The 17,235-nt window shown below is 37.6% G+C and overlaps 1 long non-coding RNA gene across 1 annotated transcript in view; it reads left to right on the forward strand.

Annotated features, from left to right (window-relative positions):
• The window catches only part of LOC113266161 (uncharacterized), a 454,130-nt gene extending 437,915 nt beyond the window's left edge, over window positions 1-16,215 (forward strand). Inside the window, exons 5-6 of the long non-coding RNA XR_008957144.1 lie at window positions 4,338-4,438; window positions 16,067-16,215. This is a non-coding gene — a long non-coding RNA (uncharacterized LOC113266161). The remainder of the gene's footprint in view (window positions 1-4,337; window positions 4,439-16,066) is intronic.
• The last annotated feature ends 1,020 nt before the right edge of the window (window positions 16,216-17,235 follow it).

The raw sequence follows: 17,235 nt of genomic DNA on the forward strand, positions 1-17,235 counted from the left end.
TGCAAATATGTGTCTGATGGATTTCATGGTGTGTAAACAGGATAACTTGTGAGGTGGTAGAAATTATACCTGTATTTTTCCCAATGGCTTTAGATGGAATATACTTTCAGGTTGTTTCTCCCTTCCACAGATTCTGTACTTCAAATCCCTGAATATCTAAATAATTATCTTGATATGGCTCTCTCAGTTATGCTGGTCTAGTTGGTATACTTTGTCTGCATGTTATAAGCTATAGTCATTTTAAGTTGATGCCTTTAAATTATGAGACCTATAGTATTGTATTATTACTGGCCAAGGCCTTTGTGAGAGGCTGTTATGAATGTGAAATTAGGTTCAATTGAGAGGCACATTTAGATGACTTCATAAATATTGATAGAAATACATGCTGGTTTAACAAAATGACAGTTTCCATGGTTTGATCAAATAATGCAGTTCTGCAACAATGCTGATTTTATTTGTCAAATTTAAGTTTTCCTCAACAGATAGCATTGGAATGCTCTGTTTCAGTTAGACATGGCACCATATTTAATTGCCCAATTACCTTTTAGTGACATCTTTACTACCGGAGTACGTTGTCTTAGGCAAAAACAAATAGGTGTGATAAGCAAACCCTTAGAACTAGTCTTTTTATTTTGTTTTATTTTACTAAAATAAAAATAGTAAAAACTACTTTTGGATAACAGTCTAAATTGTTACAACATATAACTGAAAGAGCTCAGTGTATATGTGCGTACACATACACTGATAAGCATATGCGTGTGCACAAATATACATATGCAAGCCCATGGTGTTTAACTGTATCATCAGCTAGTGGAATTAAGCTCAACATAGCTATTATATTTGTAGCCATTGTGTATTGTGTTTTCATTAAGTACAGACAATTAAATAATGAAATAAATTGGTTTTCTCTAGTTAACCTATGGCCTAACTCTTATATTTAACCTGAATATTATGAATATCTATGTTTGATGAAGGGCATGACAAATGTGTCATTTGTTTTAAGGTTAAAAAGAATAGAAATGTAAAGATGTTAAGTACCTAGGCAGGTCACATTTCTTCTTGTGGTTTGTAATATAAGTGAATAAATTATTGCTAACATTATACTTCCTGAGACAGAGAGTGCAATAACATGGTTATGGAGGAATGCTCTTAAATCTTTGAGTTAACATTTTGTTAATACATGCATTTTGTTTGGATAACAAAACAGAGCTGGAGTGAAAAACACTATTTTAAAAACACAACTGAAGGTCACTGCTCTGCCCCTCTGGGAGTGGCATCATTTCTCTCCTAAAGTACCTGGACATTTTTTAACATGACACCTTGAGAGACCTCCTTATGTTAGAAAGCAAGAACCCTCCAGGGTATGGTTTGAAGGAGACTGATGGCTGGACTGCCCAGCATTGAAGGTGGGAGTGACCCAGGAGACAGAAAGAGAGGGTCAGAAACATAATAGCAGGTGGGGGACAGTGGAGAAATATCAAGAATGAGAAATTCCTAAGAGAGGGATTATTAAAGGACTGCCTTTATTTTTTTTAAAGATTTTATTTTTATTTATTTATTTGGCAGAGATAGCAAAAGAGGGAACACAAGCAAGGGGAGCTGGAGAGGAGAAGCAGGCTCCTCACTGAGCAGGGAGCCCTAGCGGAAGGCACACGCTCAACGACTGAGCCATCCAGCCGCCCCAAGGACTGTCCTTATTTTTGTTGTTGCTGTCGGGGGCCGTAATCGTCCACATCTTGCTCCATCACACACACCTTTAGTATTGTCTGCTCTATACACAAATTTCTTGACTGGATGGTGTTTTGATAAGTCAGAGGAAAAGGCTCTATGTCTGTGATGGCTGCTGAGCAGAGAGAAGAGAATAAATATGTTGGGTCAAACACAAGTGAGAATGTAGCAAGAGGGGGAATCAGAATTAGAGATAACAGAAGGCAAGCTTCCAGGTTTGGGGAAAATTCTTTCTAAGGAGATTCTTTTCCCTGGATATGAGATAGAAATTAGAGGAAATAATAAAGCAGAGGATGATTCCTGGATTATACCTGCCTCGGTTGTTGCTTTGAATCTTCACTTCTTTTATATTCAAAAAGCTTAAACAGCAGTTTTAAATGTAGAGAGATTTGTTTTAACTCCATTAATGGAGGCAGCTTGGCATTCCTGGGCTCCTTGTAGCTCGGCAGTATAGTAGAGAATCTCTGAGACGTTTCAAACATTCAAAAACTCTAATAAGAACTGAATAGCTTCTCATGATGAGGTGACATGAGTGAACTAATCTGTCAAATATCTCCTCTATAACAGAATTATGCCCACACAGCTGATAATTGTGTAATGGTACCTCCTGCCTATCAGAAGCTCTGATTAGCACTTAGACATATTTGATGGGAAAAGGAGGAGAAAACAATTATTAAAAATTTCAAGTTCTATTTCTGCTCTTTCCTCCTGGGCCGAGGTGAGCCTTCTCATTTTGAAGTCCTCTGTGTTCTGTTCCTTGAGCAAACAATGAGACTACAGGACTGCAACAGACAGAAGTCTGTTAACTCCTAAAGCCAATCCCTTCGTAGAAGTCTACTTCACTGTGAAATGGGTAGAAATAGCTCAGCTGTCTTGTTCAATATAGGCAGCTTCTCAAGGAAGTCAAAAAAACTCTTGATAAAAGCATCTACAAATTTATGGTGGTGACTGCAGACACAGAGCCCTTGGAGATTTCTCCCATCTCCTATGGTGGTTTGAAGAGCATGCTTCAAATAGGTCCTGGGATGATCCTTGTCTGCTCAGTCACCAGCAAAAAAAGATTTGCAGCTGAAACCCAGGATTCAGTCCATCCTGCCGTCCTTGGAAGAATCTTAGTGTAAATCGTAGATCTCAGCCAAATCTCCTACTGACTTCCACCCTGCCCACTCCTGGAGAATTGTGCAATATATATTGTCTTTGAATGTCAGTGTTTTTTGTTTTTTCAATTTTCATTTTTTAAAACTATAGTCCAGAATCTGAATTTTTGATTTTTTTTTAAAATACAGTTTTTACACAGCTATTTTATACATTAAGAAAGAACTAGAAAGGGCATGGTTGGCCTAGAGAAGATATCTGGTCACACTTTTCATCAACTAGCTTTTATTGAACACCTGTTATGTGTGGAAATGCAAGGTACATAGTGATACTTTTGGGAGTGGTTTCCTCCTCTAAAATGTGATGCCCTTGAGAATAAGCATCATCACCTTTAATTCCCTGCCTGACATAGCTCCATACATGTGAGGTGAATGAAGAGGTGTCCTTTTTCTCTCTAAAGAATTAAAATATGATACCTTGAAGGAAGAGGAGGAGAGGCAAGGTGTCGGACGATTTGGGAAAGACTGGCCCCTAGCTAGAGCCGATGGCTGAGTTCCTGAATCTGAGGAGATATCTTTTCTTTGTGGGTGGACAATGTGTTACCTCATTTGGGACATTTGTGTCAGCTCTCGGAGCTCTTAGAAGTGCATCCCGCCAAAATAGAGATTATTTATCGAATCAGAAAGAGAGTCAAATGAGTCATTTATTCTTGTGAGTACCCTAGTTAAGAATTATATTTTAATTCAGAGTTTTTGTTTTTGTTTTTTTCTATTTCTATGATTTCTTTCAAAGCATGTTAATGGAGTTCATGGAGAAAATTCATTAAAAAGGTATTTGAAATCAGCAAATCTGACTTCATCACTAGTGAGCAGTGTCTGCCCTGACATCCCAGTAGTAGTGTTTTGAGGACCATAACATGTTAGAGTTTTGTTATAAATTTTAAGAGGCTGTATAGGTTCAGACCTTGCATATTATAAAACAGTAGTTAAGATCCTGGTACTTGAAGTCAGATCCTGCGTGTGAGTCTTGTTTCTGCCTTGCGTTAATGTGTAGCTTTGGGTGTGTGACTTAGTCTCTCTGAGGCTCCATTATTTCATCTCCTGGCACCTACTAAGTGTTCAACAGATGCTATTTATAAATACAGTATTATTTTTATTGTATTATGCTGCAACTTATTTTAAGGCAAATTTATTCTATAAAATAATAAAAAGAGCCCTGTACTGTCAGTCATTTTCTGTGCAAGCATTTAGGGTTAGTTTTCTTGGGAATGCATTATAAGATGATGAATAGCATGATTTAAAAAAAAAAAAAACATTCCTCTCATTACAAAGAGTAGAGGATATTCTATATTAGGGGGAAAAAAGATGAAATTTATCCAGGTAAGGAATAAACAAAATTCTACCGTGGTACATAAACTGTTCAAACAACGTGAATTAACATCCTGTTAGTACGTAGGGATTTTAGGAAAGAAAGCGTTTAGAATAACAGCCAAGTTATTATATATTCCCTTACAGATAAAATATTGGAAACAAGGAAATGAATACAAGCAAGAAAAATCTGGCCTGTGCTGGCTGAAGTGTACAGAACAGCCCTATTTCCTAGACTGCCAACTGTGGTAAGTAATGGCTGTGGTAAAGGCGGTGGTCTGTGTGCAGGATAATAATTCACCTGTCTGGTTTTATGGAATTGCTGGAGAGCAAGAAAGCAGCTGGATTTAGGGAAAGATCTTGGATATCAGCAAGATCAGAGTTAGGAAGGTCTTGCTTGACTAAGAGGACATATGACTGACACCATTTGAAGACCATTATTTGGATTGCTATGAGGAATCTACATACATGTGTACTATGAAGTAAAGTCAAGGAGTCTTGTAGAGTAATGTGAGATAATGGTGGTCTTAGATGTCATGACTCTTTGTGTGGGAAGCATTAAGGAAAGAATGGAGTTACGTTATTATACAGCAGCTTTGTCGAGTAGAGCAGATTATGTTTTAAGGGATAGTGCCAATTCCTGGTAGATTTGACAAAGTTCTCTGATTTTTATAAAAAAAACATATCTTCCACACTTCAGAAAAGATGAATTTTATTGTGTTTAAAAAAATTGAATTTGAAACGTTTTACCAATATGAAGGTGGTAACTAAAGAGAACTCTCCATTTTATATTAGGAGACATCATCACCCTTTTAAAATACAAATAACCATTTTGTTTCCTTAGTCTCCCTCATTTCTTCTTTGGTTTTCTTCTTAAAGGTGTATGATTCCCGTTTTTTCTTCAGAGTCTCTTTATCTTCCTCCTTTCTTCCTTTTTTTTCTTAGTAATTACATTGTCATTTAAACATTATGCTAAATATTCAAGGTACCACTGGGTATAAAAAATTAATAAGACCTGATCTTTGCCCTAAGGTTCATGTATTAGGACAGAATGGTAAGATAATTTGTAATATGTGATAAAGGCTATGTGCTTTGGAAACACACAAGAGGTCTTAAAGTTCCAGTGCTCAAGGGATGCTTGGGTGGCTCAGTGGGTTAAGTGTCTGCATTCGGCTCAGGTCATGATCCTAGGGTTGTGGGATCGAGCCCCGCTTTGGGCTTCCTGCTCAGGAGGGAATCTGCTTCTCCCTCTGCTGTAGCTTCCCCTGCTTGTTCTCTCTCAAATAAATAAATAAAATCTTAAAAAAAATAATTTCTATGTTTAAAAACATTTAATGGTTCTTCACGTAAGGAACAGAGTACAGGTTCCTTAGGGCCACAATTCAGGGTCCATAATCCTCTTTCCCTTTTTCTTCTTCTTTTTGTAATCTCCTTCCTAATAAATGCTCCTCATCAGAAATCCTTATTCTTAGGTCCACCATAATGCTTTCAAACAAACAAAAAACCCCAAAAAACAAAACTTTTGATACATCTTGTCTTACCTTATATTAAACTTTATTCCTTTCATTATGTATTTTTAGAAGACAGAGTGTATTTAGTTATCTATTACTGTGTAACAAATTACCCCCAAATTTAGCAGCTTAAAATAACACATGATCTCACAGCATCATTGGGTCAGGAATCCAGGTGCAGTTTAACTGGGTCCTCCTGCTCAAGCCTCTCAATAAGGCTGAAATCAAGGTGTCAGCTGGAGCGGCAGTCATCTCAAAGTTCAATTGCAGGGGGTGGGGTTAGGTGTGGGGTGGTGGATCTGCTTCTGAGCTCACTCAGTTGTTGCAGAATTCCATTTCTTCCAGATTGTTGCACTAAGGGCCTCAATGTCTCACTTGTTGGCCAAAGACTGCCCTCCATTGCTTGCCATGTGGGCCTCTCCATAGGGTAATTTTCAACATGACAGCTCGCTTTGGCAGAGAAAGAGAGAGGGAAGGAGGGAGAGAGAGAGACAGAAAAGGAGGTCCTAGTCTTTTATAACCTTATCTTGGAAGTGACATCCCATCACTTTTCTTTTAAAAGATTTATTTATTTATTTATTTCAGAGAGAGAGCCCAAGCTCAGGGGTGGGGGCAGAGGGAGAGGGAGAGGGAATTTTAAGCAGACTGCGCTGAGTGTGGAGCCTGATATGGGGCTTGATCTCATGACCCTGAGATCACAACCTGAGCCAAACCAAGAGTCAGACCCTTAACTGACTGTGTCACCCTAGCGTCCTCCCATCACTTTTGCCATATTCTGTTTGTTAGAATCACATCACTACATTCAGCCTACACTCAAGGAGAGTGAATTCTACAAGGTCATAAATACCAGAAGGCTGGTATCATTATTTTTTATATATTATATATTATTACTCTTAACTAAATTAGGCATTGCAGGTCTTTCATAATTATCTGTTGAACTGAATGAAAAACACTTCAGTCTGCAACTCAGATTTATGCTAGTGTTAATAATTTTAGTTAATATTTTATTAGAATAAGTCAACTCCTTTGGAATTTTTTATGTAATAAAAAATGAGGGGAAAAAAATGAAAAGATACTAAGGGATTTATTTGGCTGGGAGCTCACAAAATGAAACCCTCTTACCTCATTTGGTCAGGATGGCTACAACCTGCTAGATAGGGAGGAAGACAGGATAGTGTGAGGGAGATTACCCCATGATATCATTTTCTTGAATTTCACTTGAGGTCAACAATAAAATACAAACTGAAATCAGTTCCAGGTAATTTCTAATTTTTTCAATATTTTGGTTATTTGGTTTCTTAATTTTATGTAATTGTGTGCTTCTTTAAACATTTTAAAATTTAAGGCATTGCTAGGTTTAAAGTGTTTTTTCTCTTTAAGGTATAAATTTGAGGTATTGATAGTTTTGAAATTTAATACTGCTTATTAACTTAAAAGTTTCAGAAATAATGCACTTTTTTAACATTAGTTTAAAATGGTTAACTTTTTATGTCATCTTCGTAAGCTAAAGATTATTTTGATAGGTATTATAGGCCCAACTTTTAGGGACTATTATTGTATTATAGCTACCTCATTTTATAATTCAGAAATATTATACTTTGACTCCAATGAATTATTTTTATATGCCTTTTCAATGTTATAAACAGATTAAAAGAGCATAATGTGAAGAAGAGAATAAAATTCTTTTAATACTCCTGGTTCCGCTTAAGGTTTTATTCATTACTTAGTTTAAAATAACCTCAGCTTGATCTTTTTTGTGTATGTATTATCTATTTTTGAGATGTTTGAGACCAAAAGAATAAAGCTTAAGTTCCCAGGAGCAGCCAAATAATTGCATTTTGAATTTATAAAATCCTTTCTTTTTAAGCCGACAATAGTGATGAAACATTTTCATTTGAACCTGGCAACATGTAAATTTGAAAGTTTGTAATGAATAAAATTGTGAATTAAATGAAGGAGAGAAATATTACTCTTTTTTTAAAAAAAACTTTAATGGAACCATTAAATACGAATTATAAACCAATTTATTTTTCAAGCCACACATTATCAGCTTTTTCAGATCCTTATACATTTGTTCAGATCTTTCTTCCCTAAACTCTCATCTTCAGGTACTATTTTAAATGCATGTTTTCAGTTCTCTTTAAATATATTATCAAGTCCTATAACCAAGCCCGATTATATATATTTATATTTTGTACCTCTTCCTCAATTTGAGCTTAATTGTCAAGCCCATTTAGAATATAAGAATTTGGAAGGTAGGATAAAAATGGATTTTAAACTGGGTACAGGTAATGCCAATTTTACCACATTGCCAACTGTTTTCTCCATAACAAGAGATTAAGCGCAATGTCAAATATGAACTAAATTTGATGCTTCTTAGAGGAAAGTGAATTTTTTTCTAAATATTAAAGATTACATGAGTACTAAATTTTTCAGTACTGCCTTTGAGATATGTTTGATCACACACTACGTTTTGAAGAAAAATTAAAAAAAAACACTATTGATTATTTTTTGAGATAATTAAAATAAAAAAAAGAATACCCACAAAAATCCATGTTGATTTTCCCCAATTGAATTGACAGTTCAATTGTTCAAGTTGTTAAAATTAGTTAAAAATATAGAACATATAAGAAATGCAAGGCTTCAAAAACAAATACAGTTTTGGTTTTATTTTGACTAATGGATAGTTTGTCTTTTTCATTCTAAGAAGACATAAACTAATTAGTGGTTTTGAAATTTCATTCTACCAAATATATTCAAATTTATTTTAAGGTTAGGAAAGTTTATTAAAGCAGCATAAAACTTGACAAAATAATTCTGCCATTCCCCAACTTTAAACTATCAAAATGATTTTCATAGTCCAGTGAGTTATAACATGGAAAGAATGACTGTAAATGGAATAGGTATTAATGGGAGATAAGAAGAAAAGTAATACCGTGATAAGACTATAAAACTATTTATCATATTTCAAACTATTTCCCTGTGGGAGTTCTATTGTTTGGAATATGATTATGAGTGATTCTAACCTTTACTTTTCCATAAGAATTTTGTTATGGCATGTGTTCATACATGTATACATATTCAAAGTGTGCAAGTTGATAAAGAGTGTACAATTGACATCACACAGTTCACAGACATGGGGATAATGCATCCAAAAGGACCCCCTCTGGTGGTAACTTGGTCTTATGAGCTATGTATCAAAAGAAAGTGGTAATTCAGTACCAATTACTAGTTATGTGATCGTGGACACATTTATTTAGAATCTCTAAGCCTGTTTCACATCTGTCAAAGACCCACAATTATAACTTATCTCTTAGGGTAGTTGTGGGAAGTTAATAAAAATAATATATGCATTATGACTAGCATAATGCCTGGCAAATGTAGGCATTCACTAAGTGTTTGTTATTGTGAATCCTTTCTTCCACAGTTCTTATTCAGTACTTGTATATGCCACGTAGTACTCTAAGGTATGGGTGTACAACAGTGAACAAAACAGACGAATGGGAATATAAGAAGTATACACATAACCAAGATTACTTAAGTAAAATAAATGGTGGATTAGATATCGATAAGTACTGGGAGAAAAATAGGGCAGAGAAGAGAACCAGGAATACAATGATATAGAGGTTGTAATTTTGAATCGGTTGGCTAGAGAAGGCATCACTGAAATGACGACATTTTCAGTAAAGACCTTTAAGAGGTGAGGGAATAAGCCATGGGATGTCTGGAAGAAGAGCATTCCAAGGGGAGGGATTAGGCAAATGCAAAGGCCCTGTGGTGGGAAAAGTAAGGAATCTATGTGGAGTGAGCAAGGGTAGAAGATTAAGGGCGGAGATAGAGAAGTAATGGAGGCCAGACAGTGTGGGCCTAGAAGGAGGCTACTAAGACTTTGACTTTTTCTTTGAGAGATTTAGGAAGCCATTGGAGGGTTTTGAGTAGAGATGTGACCTAATTTGACCTATGAATCACAGGGTCACCGTGGCTGCTGTCTTGAGACCAGCCTGAAGGGCTATGGGTTTGAAGGCTATTGTCAGTTTAGGTGAGAGAGAGTGCCTTGGAGGTGATGATAGCAGTGGAGGTTGTGAACTGTGTTGGATAAATGATGTATATTGAATGTTAAGATGACAGGTTTTGTCAGAATCGGGTTTAGCGTGTGTGAAAGAAGGGTCAAAGATGACCCCGGGTTTGGGGCCTGAGCAGCTAAAGAGTGGCATTACTGAGAAGGAAAAGATTGAGAGACTGTATGAGCAGGGGAAGATGAGAATTTCAATTTGGCATATGTGACGTTTGTGAATTTTATTAGACATTCAAATGGAGTTGTGCAAATGTAGTTGGATTAATTATACTGGAATTCAAGAGAAAGATCTGAGCTGCTGGTGGTAAAGTTTTAAGAGTCTTAGGAATACAGATGGTATCTAAAGCCATGAGACTGGGATGTCCAAGGGAGTGAAGTGGATAAAGTAGAAAAGATGAACCAGCAAAGGAAATTGAGGGTGAATATACTGAGGTAGGGAAAAAAAAAAAAAAAAAAAAACGAAAAACGAGAGGGATGATATTCTAGAAGCATAAGAGGAGAAGTGAGTGAAATGCTAATGGGTCAAGTAAGCTGAGGACCAAGGATTAACCATTATATTCTACAACATGGAGGTCATTGGTTACCTTTTCATTAACCAAACCCTAAAGTTTCCTGATTGATTCTGCCCTCGTACAGCTGTCATCATCTTTTTCTGAACCTTTTTTTTTTTTTTTTTTGATTTGCTGTTTTTTCTGCTGCTGGACTCCTGTTCATCACCTTTCACTCTTCTCATAAAGATTTTGATTCTATTATAAATGAACTTTCCTGTATTGTCATTGTGTCATGGAATTCTTTCTTCCCATCCTGGTGCCTTTCTGTACATGGGTTTATAATAGCCATTGTGAGTGGAGACCCGCCCCCCCCACCTCTGCCTTTGAGATTCCCTATGATTGTTCTGCAGTGTTAACATTGTTTTAAGGCCACCTGCTGCTTCTCAGTACTTTTTTTTTTAATCTTTAAGCAAAACCCTTTTCTCTTTTGCTGCTAATATTATGCATCTAATTCCCATGCCCTGCACCACCTCAGTGCCGTTGTCTCTTAGCATTATAACTGCTACCCACAGTTATTGCATATTTTGCTGTTGTCAGCCTCAGGCAACTTCAATCATTATAAATAGTCCACTGGAAGAGCTCATAGTTTTTCAAGTGTTTATTACATCATATGTATATCCCTCATGGTCTTTAAAAAAAGCAACACTCATTTATATTTATACACTCTTCTGTGACTTTTAAAAACATACACATCTCATTAACTTTAAAAATACACATTTCATTGAGAGCAGATGTGCAGACAATGAATACTTGATACATTGTAAAACAAAATTCAGTTTAGTTCTATAAAAATATACTAAGTACCAAATATGTGCTAAAGCTTAAATTGGGTGGTAAAGCTTCACAATGAGTAAGACAGGGTAACTGTCCTCAGGGAACATGTGGGTGGTGTGTGTATATGTGTATGTGTTGTGTTGTGGGCTACAGAGCACTGAGATAGGCGAGAGACAAACACATTGTCAAAATCTTACACTCGTGTGATAAATGCATCAAGAACTCAGGTGCTCTAAGTGATTAAAGGCATGACTGTTCCTTTAATTTTGACCTGTCTTTGTGGGCTACTTCAATACCTGACAGCTTAGCTGTCTTTAACTCTGGCTCCCTTCTGTCCCTGGCACTAGTCGAGAATCAGGTGAATGGCATAATGTGGTGGTGGTCTCACTGCGCCATACAATAGGCTCCTGCAGTTTGATGGACCTGGTGGCTGGGTGGAAGGAAAGGGGGAAGGGGCTAGGAGTGGGAAAGTACTGAGTCAGAGAGGGGGAAAATGTGTCTTAAAGTCCTTCTTTTTCCCCCCGTAGAGTTTTCAGCCATCAGAGAAGTACCTGAGGAAGAGCTCAGTAGAAGGTCACAGAGAAAGGGGGCTCTGAATGGGAGCAGCTCGTAGGGACTGTAGGTGTGCATGGGAACATGGCTGGTCAGGGGGCCCTGAGTCTTTCACTGTAATTCCCTTCAGAGACTGCAGCGAGTTGGCTGTTCACCAAGTCTGGTGTGGGGAAAGATTTCCCCTAGGAGGCCTGCCAGGTGAAGCCTTTGTATTTGCCTGTGGTTGGTCCTAAAAGATCACCCACAGATTTTTGGTCAGGAGCTAGATTCTTCAAAGTGTTACAGTGGAAATAAGCCTGGGATGCTAAGGGATGTAGATGAGAAGAAATTTATTGAGCCTGAGAGTGGAGCAGGGGAGGTATCAAGGTATTCACCTTCCTAGAGGCGTGAAGCTTGAGTTGATCTAAATGATAAATAGGTGTTATACCAGTCTTCTATGAGAGGTGTATTCTGAGCTGACAGAGATATGAGCAAAAACATGGAGGCATGACATAAAGTGTACTTAAAGATGACAAGTGTATTAATTTCCTATTGCTGCTGTAACAAAGTACCACAACCTAATGGATTAAAATAGTACAAATGTATTATCTTCTGGTTCTGACTATCAGAGTCTAAAATAAAGGTGTCAGCAGGGCTGCGTGTCCTCTGGAGATACCAGAAAGCAGAAGCTGCTTTCTCCAGCTTCTACAGCATTCCTACAGTCCTTGGCTTGAGGCCTCTCCCTCAGTCTTTAAAGCTAGCAGCATAGCATGCTCTCTGCTCTCTGGTTCAGTTCTTAGATTTTCCCTTTCTGACTGTGATCTTCCTGCCTCCCTCCTCCCTTATGATCACATTGGGCCCATCTGGATAAACCAAACTAATCTCCCCATTTTAAAATGCTTAAATTTGTATCTGGCAAAATCATTTTCTTCCATTGAAATTAATGTTTTGATGGTCTTTTATTTATCCTACTGGTTAAGGAGGATTCTGTGTCTTAAATGGTACAATGCCAGACACATGACACCTCACACTGGAGCAATGAAATGGACATTGGCTTACTGGTCATATATATTCATAGCTGAGGACACTGCATATCATGCAGGGGGTTACATATAATGCAGGGAGCTGCACTTGGGAATGCAGTGAACAAGGAGGGAGGGCTGTGGGAGGCAGGACTTGTGGTTGGGTTCCCATGAGAGCACAATTCCCATCGGAGAGGAGAATTGCCTTGTTTGAATAATTTTGTGGACTGCAGAGAACCGAAACCCACTACGCAGGGGTAAGCAGGCACTGTGCCTGGTACCCATGATCAGGAGGTTGTTTGGCTAGGGAACTTTACCTGCAGGAGCCGAGCGGGTAGGAGACTTGGCAGTTAGGCATTTGAGGCTCTCCCAATATTATTAGGTCTCAAGGAAGTAATGCTAATACTAATACTGAATCCTAATTTCAGACCTTACACCATATGTAACATATTAACAGATTCTGGGGATTAGGATGTGGGCATTTTTGGGAGTCATTATTCAATGTACCACAACAAATAATTTGAGTTTTTCTGGATATACATTTATAGTTTTGAGGTGAGAGAGAAATGGAGCTGAATTTAGAATAGTTGCTAGAATTCAGGCCATATGTACTGAAGCTACAAAGCTGAAGTCCTTATAATTTTATCCTAATGATGATGATGATGATAGCAACTAAAAGATCAGTTTACATTTATGGGGCACCTGGATGGCTCGGTCAGTTGAGCCTCTGACTCTTGATCTGGGCTTGGGTCATGATCTCAGGGTTGTGGGATTGAGTCCCAAGTTGTGATCTGCACTCAGCTCAGAGTCTGCTTGAGATTCTCTCTCTCCCTCTCCCTCTTCCCCTCGCCCCACTTGTGCTCTCTTTTTAAATAGATAAAATCTTTACAAAAATAAAATATCAGCTTACATTTAGAGGATACATATCACATGTTGTACGCTGTGCTCAGGGCTTGACATATATTTGCTAATTTAATTATAAATAGGGCACTGTGAGGTATATGTCCATTTTCCAGATGGAGGTGCAGAGATTATGTAAGTTACTGAAGATCATACGGTCCTAAAGTGATAAGCCGTAGCTCTGACCCAGATAGTCAGCATCAATATGCTATAGTATCATGCCATAGAGTTAGCTCTTTATCATACTAGTGATGGAAGAGAGGTTCATGATTCAAGGGTCCTGGAGCAAGGCACGACGTGAATAGGCTTTAAAGTCTGTAAGCTTGATAGGTATCATCTGTGTACGGAGAGGAATGGTTTAGGGGCCAGTTAGTGAAAGGCACTAAGCTATTGAGGATTGTCCTGGCCAGTATTCTTTCCTGAAATGATCAGTCCTGTTCTCTGATTCCCGCCTGAAACAAAGGATTTAGTCTGAATTTGCAATGTTTTTGGTCAATTTTTCTTGCTTTACCAGTGGATGATGTTACTGTGCATTAGTGGTCAGTACGCATGCACGATGTCTTCTCTTCTGTTACTTGTCCCTGTGAATGAAGCACTTTTCCGTGACTTGTATGTGGAACACAGAATCGAGGGTGTAAACGCAGAAAGCCTCTCTTGGCTTGTTCTCTAATACCACACTGGGGACACGGTATTTACTCAGCTGTTACTGAAATGGTATTTTGTTTCCCATTCTGGTATTGTTCCCTGCGAACACAGCTTTAGGATTGATTTCTTGTGGCGTGGGGTGAATGGTAACATTCTAGCCCCCCAGTCCCCACTCTACAGCCCTCAGGTGACTCTTAAAGGCAGAATATGTTTTGCATAAGGCTGGAAGAATAATGGTTTGGAACCTGTGTAGTATGCAAATAGGAGAATGTTCAAATTGCTTCTCTCCTAGGCCTTTGGTATTTTGGGATACTGTAATTGTGTAGTCACCACCTGAGAGGCTACAAAGGGAAACTGTGACGTTGGGTGAATGAACGTTTTAATACAGAAATAGAAAGAACAGGAAACTCATCTCAAAATCCAGAGACCATCTTTGTTAGGAAGTTAGCTGTTATAATAGGAGTCTGAGATACCTTTTCTAATTGTCAGCATATTCCATATGATATTAATAGCATTATTCTGAAAGCCAAGGTCAAATCACATTAGTTTTAACCTACTCTATGCAGAGGGTATTCAGGAAAAGCAAATACTATCTTAATGGATATTTGTTCTTTTTTCTAAGATAGATTACCTTTACAGTAGTAACCTTGCATTAATTTGACTTTCTACTTAGAACTGCTGTTGTTAAATCTCTTAAAATATCTTTTGTAGTAAAACATTTAATAAGCATTAAAAAAAAAGAAAAAATGGGAAACAAAATATGAAATAAATTCAGTGTAAGATCTAGGTCTTATACCAAGGTCACGGACAAAGTTCTGTTCAGTAGAATTCAAGTTATTTTATATTATATTTATATTATAGTACTGTCCTATAATTTGTGAAATGTGTATGTGTTCCTAAGACACTTCATATGCAGCACCAAACAAATTCTTTAGAATTGGAGGACAATGTTCATGGAAAAAAATTGAATTAACAACAAATAAATTTTAATATTTTTTAAAGCAAGTAACTTGAAAAGGAAGGTTATGAACTTGTGTAAAAGTGTGTATGTTAGAAACATCTTAATATGTGATAATATTTAGCTACCACTTAGCTGATATTTTTAAAATAAAAATACTCAATTTTTATTTCATGTGTTTTTTTTTTTTTAATAAAGGGGATTAAGAAAAATATGGTAGGAGTTAAAGCAATGAAAAATGTACATTTGTCTATATGGTACAGTTTGTTTCTGGGTACTTTGACAACAGTTAACAAAAATATTAAAAATAAACACAAGGAAGTAACAAGGGCTTGCAACACAGCAACCAATGGCCATTAAGAAACCACGTTTGGCTTCTCTGCAACTGGCCTGGCCTGAGTGAATTTCAGAATTGCACTTTTATAATGGTGCCATTTTTATAAAGGCAAAAGTTGCATAACTTGACATCCAAAAGTAAGTGAATGTAACAATTTTTTATATGTGAACACACCCTCAGTTTCATCATATTCATGGAAAGAAGAGAAAGAACACTGGGCTAAAAATGTGGCAGCCCTTATTTATAAGTGTTTGGACTATAGAAACAATTCAGTAGACAGGATATAAGGTCACTGACATGATTCGCAACTCCTAGTGTCCATATCCTGCGTGAGCATCTCCCCTTGAGTATGGATGGGACCTGTGACTTGTTTCTAATCAACAGCATATGCAAATGCGATGGGATATGTGTGATTATGTTACATAAGACGTAGCTCTGGTCTTGCTGGAGTCACTCCTTTGTTAATTATGAGGAAGAAAGTCACCATATTGTGGATTGCCTATGTTGAAAGACCCAGGTAGGAAGGAACTGAGGGTGGCCTTTAGAAGCTGAGGGTGGTCTCTGGTCAACAGCCAGCAGGACTGAAGCCTTCAATCCTGCAATTGCAAGAAACTGAATTCTGCAAAAAGTGGATCATTCATTGGTTGAGTCATTTATGTGACACCACAGCACCTGCCAACACCTCGATCCCAGCTGGTGAGACTCCACCCAGAGGACCCAGATAAGAATAAATGTGTTAAACAGTAAACAGACTGTTAAGTTTGTTAAACACTATGTATGTTTATATTTATATCTGCATTGTGTCTCTGTCTCTATGAGTATCTGCAGGTCAGAGGTATCTGTATTCGTGAAGGTTTTCCAGAGAAGCAGGACCAACAGGATGTGTGCATATATGTATATACAGCTTGTATGTTTGTATCTATCTAGAGAGATTGATTGATTGATGTGCCTTAAGGAATTGAATCTCATGATTATGGAGGCTTAGTGAATCTAAAATCTCATGGGGTAGATGAGCAGGCTGGACACTAAGGAAGAGTTACAGTTTGAGTTCAAAGGCAGTTTCCTAGCAGAATTCTTTCTTGGGGCACCTGGGTGGCACGGTGGTTAGGCGTCTGCCTTTGGCTCAGGGCGTGATCCCGGCGTTGTGGGATCGAGCCCCACATCAGGCTCTTCCGCTGTGAGCCTGCTTCTTCCTCTCCCACTCCCCCTGCTTGTGTTCCATCTCTCGCTGGCTGTCTCTATCTCTGTCGAATAAATAAATAAAATCTTTAAAAAAAAAAATTCTTTCTTATTCAGAAAGGTCAGTCTTCAGTTAAGGCCTTCATCTGATTGAAAGGGGCCCACTCACATTATGGAGGGCAATCTGCTTTACTCAATCCACCAACTGTAATCTCATCCAAAAGAATCCCTTCACAGAAACATCCAGAATAATATTTGACCACATATCTGAGCACCACAGCTCACCCAATTTGATGCCTAAAATTAACTACCACAACATGCAAGATAGAATCTCTTTGAAAGGATATAATCCTAAAACTTCTCTGCATATATGCTATCTACATAAAACAGCTATGTGAATGAATGGAAAATCAGAACCTACAAATTAAGATAGCTCGAAGAATATGACACACTCCATCTAACATCAGTAAAAGTAATTATCAAATATAAATTAAAATAAGTGTTTTCATATAAGCCTCCACTTATAGATAAATGAAGAAATGGAAGGATATTGAAAGACAGT

This window comes from Ursus arctos, unplaced genomic scaffold, assembly GCF_023065955.2.
Source record: "Ursus arctos isolate Adak ecotype North America unplaced genomic scaffold, UrsArc2.0 scaffold_37, whole genome shotgun sequence".
Taxonomy (NCBI): Eukaryota; Metazoa; Chordata; class Mammalia; order Carnivora; family Ursidae; genus Ursus; species Ursus arctos.